Raw genomic sequence first — 10,000 nt, 5'->3', positions numbered from 1 at the left:
TTGTAATCGAATAATATGCAAAATTTTATTTTATGTGGACGTTATTGCTTTTGTTATCGTTATTGTTTTTTGGGGTTTTATTATTTTTGATTTTGGTTATTATTATTGTTACTGTTGTTGTTAATGTTTTTCTTTTTTTTTTGTTTTTTTGTTTTTGTTGTTGTTGTTGTTATGGTCTCTGTAATTGTTAATGCTTTTGTTTGTTTTTGTTTTTATGTTTTTATTTGTTATTGTTATTGTTTCTGTTATTGTTATTGCTTTTGGCTTTTTTTTCTTTTTTTAAAAAATCAAGTCATGTTGAGATCAGCGGTACGGTCTTTGCTTCGTACCCGTCACCCGCCGCCGCTGCGTTGTGTGGCCTTGAGCAAGTCACGTAGCTGGATTTGCGGCGCTGCACTGCGGCTAACGCCTGGGTTATTCCCAGTCTTTCCTTGGAATAGACCCTAGAGATAAATTACCCCTATGGGATGAATAAAAGGAATTTTTTTTAAATATCTGGCTAAGCAAAAAACAAAACAAAAATAAAAACAAAACAAACAAACAAACGAACCCACAAAAATATTATCTCAATTGACATTATCTTTAATTGAAAACAGTATTGAGGAAGAAAAAGACACATACGGATTGGAAAGGGAGAGAGAGAGAGAGAGAGAGAGAGAGAGAGAGAGAGAGAGAGAGAGAGAGAGAGAGAGAGAGAGGGAGAGAGAGAGAGAGAGAGAGAGAGAGAGAGAGAGAGAGAGAGAGCATGCTGAGATTAGAAAGTCATTTCAAAGATCGTTGTCTTCTCCAAAAATATTTCTAAAAGTGTCAAAGTTCATTTAAAATGTTCAAGATTAGAATTTGCGATACGATGATACAACTTGAACGTTCTGTTGGATGTGAAATCTTCAATTACTGAAGATTCTTTATCGTCCACTGTGAAATTGAAATTGGTTGTTAAATAAATGGCTTTTTTAAAACCTGAAAATGGTAGATATCGCCATCATGTTTGGTGACAGTTCATTCTACAGTTTTCTGGTTTGGGGCCTCTGATTTATGTATGTATTTCTTTTTGTTATTGTTTTGGGGTTTTATTTTATTTTTATTTGGGGGGGGGGGGGGGGAGGGGTTGTTATTACATTTTAATCAGGTTTATAGAAAATGTTTTTTTTTTCTTCTTGAAAAAAAAAAAAAAGGACATAAATCTTTTCAGAAAAGTAACAAGTTGGTTTGGACTTAAGTGTGAAATATATGTGTGATAAATAACAAAGTGAAATGTAAGCTTCAATTTAATTACGAACACAGATAGAATGGACGTTTCGGGTTTCCCTTTATCAACAAACAAGATGAATGAAGCGCTACCGATGAATGAGATGATGTGGTAGTGGCGTTGTTAAGATAAATAAACAAAACATTGATGGGTAGGAAATAATATATATATATATATATATATATATATATATATATATTATATATATATGTGTGTGTATGTCAAATTAAAATAACATAAAGAACGGAACAAGTGTGTATGAAAGGTGCCATACAAAGCAAGAAAGAAAAATACAAGACAAAAGAAAAAAAATCCCCCAAAAAAATCAGTCGACCCAACTGGGGAACGAACCTCAGACCTTCTGATTATCGTGCTACCGTTACACCACAGAAGCTCCCGATAGTTAAGACAATTTTAATACTTGTATTCTTCACAAGGGTACGCGTTTTTAAGCTGTGAACCATCGCTTGCATCAAACAACACGAGAGGAGGAGGACGAAGATATTTTTGAGTTACTCCATTTTATTTTTTTTGAAAATATAAGATTAAGGAGCAGGCACCAGTATAAGATAAAGATCTAAACAAGAGAGAGAGAGAGAGAGAGAGAGAGAGAGAGAGAGAGAGAGAGAGAGAGAGAGTGTGTGTGTATGAAAGGTACCAGACAAAGCAAGAAAGAAAAATACAAGAAAACAAAACATCCCAAAAAATTAGTCGATCTTTTTCCATACACACACTTGTTCAGTTCGTGCCTGCTTCTAAATTTATTAATATAAAATAACATGTACAGAGATAGTATGCGCTTGGCTAAGAAGCTCATAACATTGCCATCCGGAAGTATAACGGACCAACACACAAACTGTGTGTATACATGAACGTTTATTGTCAGGTTAATACCTGACAGTTCAGTGAGCATTACTCATAAACGCGGATGACAAAAAACAAAAACAAAACAATAACAAAGACCTGAGTGACGTCATCTTCGAACTATCTATATAATTTATGTGTCTATATTCCTATTTTTTTCACTTAACATCACTTTCTTCACGACTTAGCATACTAGCATCAGATGAATCGATTTCAGAACAAACGAGATAACTGTAAAAACTGGTATTGAACAATTTGGCCAGAAAAATCGTCCTTCAAATATCAATCGATCTAAATGGCCCCCGTCCTTGCAAAAACTCTCAAACCTGGGAATTGCAAAGTCCCAGGTTTTGAAAGTCTTTGCCAAGACGAGGGTAATTTAAATCGATCGATATTTGAAGGACGAGTTTTCTGGCCAAATTCTTAAATACGAGTTTTTCCAGAGTAGCCTACAGCGTTAACTGGTGATTATCAAGTGAAAAGAAAAAATAAGGACTTTTAAAATAGAGGATAAGCTAACATGCTGGTACCAAGGGGGATAAATGGATAAATCTCGTTACACGCACCACGTCTGTCGCCCCCTAGCGGTGTTAAAACACTATACCCTTCATTGTCAGGGGCCTGTAACTTCTCACGTTCACGGTCTTGGGTGATGTCCCCTTGTTCCACACCCAGTCCCCATTATCCTCTAAGTCATTAGAGTCCCTAGTCCTTTTACACACATAGAACTATTTATTATTATGATCCCCTCCCCAGGCAAAATCATCATATTCCAAATTGACCGTTCTGTATTGATTCGTCATGGGGCTATGTTATGTGGTCTTGTGGTATGACACTCGCTTTCGGATCGGAAGGTCCTAGGTTCGAGCCTGCCTCGCACGGTGCTTAGTTGAGTCCTTGAAAAAGGATCTTTCCTCACATTTTCTCACCGTACTCAAGTGTAAAATGGGTACTTAGCCGTCAACAGCGTTGTCTCTATCCGAAAAAAGATTGTAATATCGCCTAACACGTTAAGTGTTGCTGTTGGCCAAGGACTCCTTGTAAAAATCGCTTTGAGCACGTTTAGTGGATATTGCGCTATATAAAAGCTTAAGTTTTTGGGGTTTATTAGGGTTTTTTTTTGTGTCAAATATAAAGAAGGCTAAAATAATTGTGGGCGGTCTCGATAGCTCAGTTGATAGATCACTCGCTTTACAAGCGAGAGACTCGTATGACAAAGGTGGCAGATTCTCAAACTAGTTCAATCTGTTTTCTTTTCCCGTAGATTTGATATATATCCATATTCAATAAAACAGTGAGGCACGTCAAATTTGTATGTATGATATTATATAGTATTTAACATATGTGAAAAGTTTTTTTTTTTCTTCTAATTCTTATGTCGGTGAAAAGTCTTAAAGGGCTTACTGATTTTAATTCAGATTTTATTAAGAAAAATCTATCAATATATATATTTTCAAATTATTACATTTTTATTTTGCCGTTATCGTTAAGTTGTAGGTATGTATAAAAGATGTATGCATAATTTTCATTTTTACCGACAATAAATTATTTATCCCCAACGTACTCAACAGGAGAAATTAACAAAATGGCCAAATTTATCCAGTCTCAGAGATGGAGAGAGAAGCACCCAGAATACAACATGAATGACCCAATCAAGGTGCTCGACAGAAAGGAACAGGTCATCATATTCAGACTGAGAACTGGACACAACCAGTTAAAGGAACATATGTGAAGGATGTCCAGAGCAGGTGCTCTGGACAATGTGACTGCGGACTTGAAAATGAAAATGGACATCATATCCTAATGGAATGTCCAAGGTACAACCAGTTGAGAAGGAACTTTTGGCCTGACCCAACCCCATACTCAAAGAAGCTGTACGGCAGTGAGGACGACCTCAGGACCACTGTGGGCTTCATTCACCAGACCGGACTGACCATGTGACGTGACGGGAACGAAGAAGAAGAAGATTCAATGCAAAAGGAACAGAGATCGATCCCGGGTGAAATCGATTTTTTTTCTGACCCTCCCAAACCATCCCCCAAAAAATCGGTCTGGCCCGACTGGGGATCGAACCTCAGACCTTCTAATTACTGGTCAGAAGTGCCACACCACATTACACCACAGAGGCTCCCGACATTTGGTATAATTTTAATTCCTATATTATTATATTCTCACAAGTGCTTGCGTAGTTGGGTCTCTTTGATCTGGCGAAAATTGAACTATCGTAGGCTAGCGTCCTATCAAAAGGGTAACAAGAAATTGCTTTTGTAACTTTTCACCCTATAGAAACCGGGATAAACTCCAGCTCTATGAACCTCACAGTTCTAATTGACTACTTAAAAGAACTGTGATTTAATTTGTCTCGGAAGAGTTTATTCCGGATTAATTTTCTTTCAAACGGAAGAATTGTCAGTTATGTCGTGAAAATACAAGACGAACGTCGAAGTAATTAGTTCTCAGTACAAAAGGATGTTTTCTCGCCATGAGGCAAAAGTTGAAGCAGAAAATGAGAGAACCCGGATCGACATGCCCGTTCAGCAGTCCCGCGCCTGCCACCAGCGTCTAAAAGCACAGCGTGCATTCTGTTCCCGCTCAGTTGTCAGGGTTAAATTTCGTTTCGTGTTTTTTTTTTTTATCTTTTCCTGGACGTCTTGAATTAAAGTTTTTAATGAAATGAGAAAAAGATGTAGTAATGATGTTGATATTAAGATCGCGGTGCGAGCTGGTGCGAGATGGTGTGAAATGAAAGGAGAATTAAACTTAATTAACCCTAAGAGCCCTTTGGGAACGTGGGAGTTTTTTTCTCCTCTTTTTCTCTGTGCTGTCAGTGAGTTAATGCATTGTTGTGATGTAAAGGCAGTGGCGTAGCGTAGTGTGAGGCGAAGCGGGCGGGGCGCACGAGGTGTTAAGTTTAAACAGCGTGATGTAGCATTGCGCCGGAAGTTTAAAATTTGAAAACTGGGAGTTAATTAGCAATTAGGAAATGCCCCTGCAGCGCGTGTTTTTGTGCGGAGGTGCCATTATTGTGATCATCGGGGCCATTGTTGATACGCGCGAGGGCAAAATTCCCATGCAATTATTGGGTGATGTGGTGGAATTCAATGATATTAGTGTCTTTGAAGTTTTCTTTGAAATGTATTTAATCATCAATGTCGCTGATGAAAGTTTAATGGGAACCCATGAGGAGATGCACAAGGGTATTAACGGCGTCTGCCTTGTCTTATTTATAGATACTCAAAGATGGCTTGAACACCGGTAGAGACTTTAAACCTACATACAAATGACCTAGTGTTGAGTCCGAATAGAATATTTAAAAAAAACAACAACATTTTTTTAATAGATATTATCGATTTACAGCAGATGTCGTCTTGTGGTATGACACTAGCTTTCAGGTGGGAAGGTCCTGGGTTCGAGTCTCGGTGCATAGTTGAATCCTTGGAAAAAGCTCTTTACTCACATTCTCTTACCGTATTCAGGTGTAAAATGAGTACCTGACAGCCGTCATGTAACGTCTTTCATGTTAAATGTTGCTTTTAACCAATGAAACCTTTTTTAAAGCGCTTTGAGCACATTTAGTGGATATTGCGTAACATAAAATCTCAAGTATAAGTATATTTCACATATTATGAGTAGATAAGTATATTGCAATTGACCAGCGTCCGATCAAAGTGGCAGAAGACAATTATTGACTTCATTGAATTATTACAGAAACCGATATAAATTTTTACCTCTAGTGCCTTCTGATCAATGTAAATTCTGATTTTTATTTGCTTCATCTCTTTAAAAAAAATATTGCGAATTAGGATTTGAAAGTATTAACTCAGAGATGGTGTTGATTTGATAAGTATTCCATACGGTATAAATAGAGTCTTAGGTTCAATGTTGCCCATCCGTCAATGACCGCACTCCACATGGCTTGAACTTCTTAAAAGACATGAGACACCCTATCTATCCCGCCATCTATCTATCTATCCATCACCCAATCAATCAATCAATCAATCAATCAATCAATCAATCAATCAATCAATCAATCAATCAGTCTATCTATCTGTCTATCTATCTATCTAACTTTCTCTCTCTCTCTCTCTCTCTCTCTCTCTCTCTCTCTCTCTCTATATATATATATATATATATATATATATATATATATATATATATATATATATATATATATATAGAGGTGTGTGTGTGTGTGTGTGTGTGGGTGTGTGTCTTCAATTCTACCTTCTCACTTCCTTTATTTACTATTCTTAATATCATTATCCTTCTCTTTGAACATGTATCCCTCAACTAAATTCCATCCCCTCCTCCTTTCTATCTCACACATTCTACTTAAGCTCCTTCTTTCAGCCCCCCCCCCCCCCCCCACCCCCTCTCCGTGCTTTCTCAATAATTACGTTATCTTTTCGACTTTCTTCTCTCACTATTTGATATACTCCTCACAATACATAACAAGTTTATCTTTTAAAATGACATGTCATTTTTTCTTCATTTCAACCAGCTTGTCTATATCAATTTTTTTTTACCGGTTAACTGGCCAAACTCTGGGGAGAAAAAAAACGTATTTAAAAATTTGGCCAGAAAACTTGTCCTTCAAATATCGATCGATTTAAATGACCCTCATCTTGGTGAAGAATAAAACACACTTTTAAACCTGTGACTTTAAGGAAGACCTCGCGATGTCCCAGGTTTAAGACGTGTTTGCCAAGGATGAAGTTCATAATTTGTATTAATCGATATTTGAAGGACGAGTTTTCTGGCCAAATTTTTTAGATAAAGAGTCTTCCTGGAGTACGGCAGTTAACTGGTTAATTAAACCTCTATGTACATTTCCATCCCTCTCTAATTACTTCCGTACCTCCAACACTAGCGTACTCTGGAAGGAAAAAAAAACATATCTAAAAATTTGGCCAGAAAACTCGTCCTTCAAATATCGATCGATTTAAATGACCCTCATCTTGGCAAAAATTTCTCAAACCCGGGACTTCGGCGAAGTCCCGGGTTTGAGAGTTTTTGCCAAGATGAGGGTCATTTAAATCGATCGATATTTGAAGGACGAGTTTTTCTGGCCAAATTTTTAAATATGGGTTTTTTTTTCCAGAGTACGTCAGAACAGTGTTCAAGTCTTTCATGTTCGTCCATGTTTCTAAATCTACCCATTTCTTTTCAACTTTCAAACACGAACCAGCCTGGATCAAAGAATCATAGAAAACATAGAATATTATTTCAAAGACAACATTATTGCTTATACTACTTATACGACGGTGTGTGGACGCTATGGCACAAAAAATACAAACAAAAATAACAGTTCCGGTGGTTTACAGTTGTTTTTTTTTTTTTTTTGTAGAAAGAAAGTATGAAAAAAGAATAAAAAGTAGACGAAAAAGTATATATACTAAATTAAAACAAAACATAAAAAACGCCCCCCCCCCTTTCCCCCCCCCCTCCCCCCATAAAAAACAAATAAAAAAACAATTAAAAAAAAAACCCCAAAAAAACATAAAAACCCAAACAAACAACAAACAACCCAAAAATACCCGGTGAGCTTTCACATTCTGTGCAATATCCACAAAATATGCTCAAAACGATGGAATTTACGTCGATCCAAAGCCAATCATTTTCCACACTTTTTGATAACAGAAACACTACGTTGTTACCTGTCATTGGGTACTACGTTTACACCTGAGTTTGGTGAGAGAATGTGGTAAAGAAATATTTTTCTTTTTTCCAAGGACTCATATTTTCGCAATGAACATCGAGACTCGAACGTGGGACAAACTACAGTTAAGAACCCCCAAGAGCAAGTCACCTCGCCCTAGCTTACTTTGCGGCGGTGCACTTCGGCTGACGCCTGGGTTATTCCAGTCTTCCCTTGGAATAGACCCTAAAGACAAATTTCCCTTCGGGTTGAATAAAGGGAACCGTATTTTTATTTTATTTTATTTTATTTTTAAAATTCAAAAGTGTAATATTTTTTTTATTCTACCCCTCTATTAATTTTGATTTCGTCATCTTCTCTGAATAAAAGATATTTTCAAAAATATTTAAATGATACTTCTTTTTGAGAATATTATCTAATTTTAGTGAAATTCAACGTTTGATAATCTGGCGTTACAAATTATTATTGTAAACTTGATATCATGACGCGTTACAATTCTTTAGGGAGAGGGCTGGGATAATATGGGATAATAATGAACAGCCATGATAAAGCACTCACTCTCTCTCTTTCTCTCTCTCTCTCTCACACACACACACACACACACACGCACACACACTCTCCCTCTCTATTTCTCTCCACACTCCCCCCCCCCCCCTTCTTATTCTCCTTCTCTCTATTTCTCTCACACTCTCTCTCCTCCCCCTTCTCACTCACTCTCTCTTTCTCTCTCTCCCACTCCCTCCCTCTCTCTCTCTCTCTCTCTCTCTCTCTCTCTCTCACTCTCTCTCTCTCACTTCCCATCTCTCTATACATTATCTCTCCTGTCTCTCTCTCTTGCTCTCTCTCTCTCTTTCCATCTCTCTCTTTATTACTCTCACACTCTCTACTCATCCTTTTCATTCTCTCTCTCTCTCTCTTTCTCTCTCTCTCTCTCTCTCTCTCTTCTCTCTCTCTCTCCTCTCCTTCCCCCCCCCCCCCCCCCCCCGCACTCCCCGTTTCTCAACCCCAGCCTGCATACACGTCCGTGGATTAATAACTAGTAACGGAAATCCCAACCACAACACGTTGTTCAAAACACATGTTTTTAACGATGCGTATCCCGGTACGTTCCGGTCCGGTCCGGTCCGGTCACGGCTTTCTTCATGCTGCAAAGATTTGGAAGGAAATAGGAAAACTTTTTATATGATATTATTTTAATAAAAACACAAAGTTGTCATCGTGTGAAAGTTTATCCTTTAAATAGTATGCGCTTGGCTATGAAGCTCACAACATTGCCATCCGGAAGTATAACGGGCCAACACACAAAACTATGTGTAATCGTGAACTTTTATAGTCATATTTATGAATTACTCATAAACGTGGATGGCAAAAAACAATAACAAAGACATGAGTGAAGTCATTTTCGTTCTATCTATATTTTTTTCTTTTTTGTCAACTATGTGGTCTAGAGGTATGACACTAGCATTTGGATCAAATGGTCCAGGGTTCGAATCATTCATCCTTAATGTTTAATTCCTCGTATTTTGTTGATGAAGGGGAAAGCCGAAACGTCCACAGTATCTGTCTTCATCTAATAAATTGAACCTTACAATCCAATACGTATCTTTATTATTTTCCTTCGAGCTTTAAGCATCAACATTTTCAACATACACAGCTGAAGCAGCAACGGAAAAAAAAAATTAGCTTTTATATAGAGCAATATCCACTAAACGTGGTCAATGCGCTTTACAAAAGGTCCCTGGCCAACAGCAACACATAAAAAGTAGGACTTGACATGACGCCTGATAGGCGATATTACATTTTATTTTCGGACAGAGACAACGCTGTAAACGGCCAGGTACTCATTTTACACCTGAGTACGATGAGAGAATGTAAGTGAAGAGTCTTTCCCAAGGACTCAATCAACTATGCGCCGAGCGAGGCTCGAACCCATGACCTTCCGATCCGAAAGCTACTACTACTACTACTACCACAACTACTACTAATGATAATAGTAATAATAATAATAATAATAATAATAATAATAATAATAATAATAAACGAGGCTCGAACCCAGTACCTTCGATTCGAAAGCGAGTGTCATACCACGAGACCACATTATTATAGCCGCAACGAACTAGAAACCATTCACAACTTTCTCTTTTGTCATTGAGATCAACCAGACAGAGCAGAGATCTTCACTTTTCAGCCATTCCTATTTTCAGTCATGCAAATCAAACACCACGAAA

The sequence above is a fragment of the Berghia stephanieae genome, chromosome 7 (assembly GCF_034508935.2).
Source record: "Berghia stephanieae isolate SIO BIC M18660-M18661 chromosome 7, UCSD_Bste_1.3, whole genome shotgun sequence".
Classification (NCBI taxonomy): Eukaryota; Metazoa; Mollusca; class Gastropoda; order Nudibranchia; family Aeolidiidae; genus Berghia; species Berghia stephanieae.
This window is presented reverse-complemented; position numbering follows the sequence as displayed.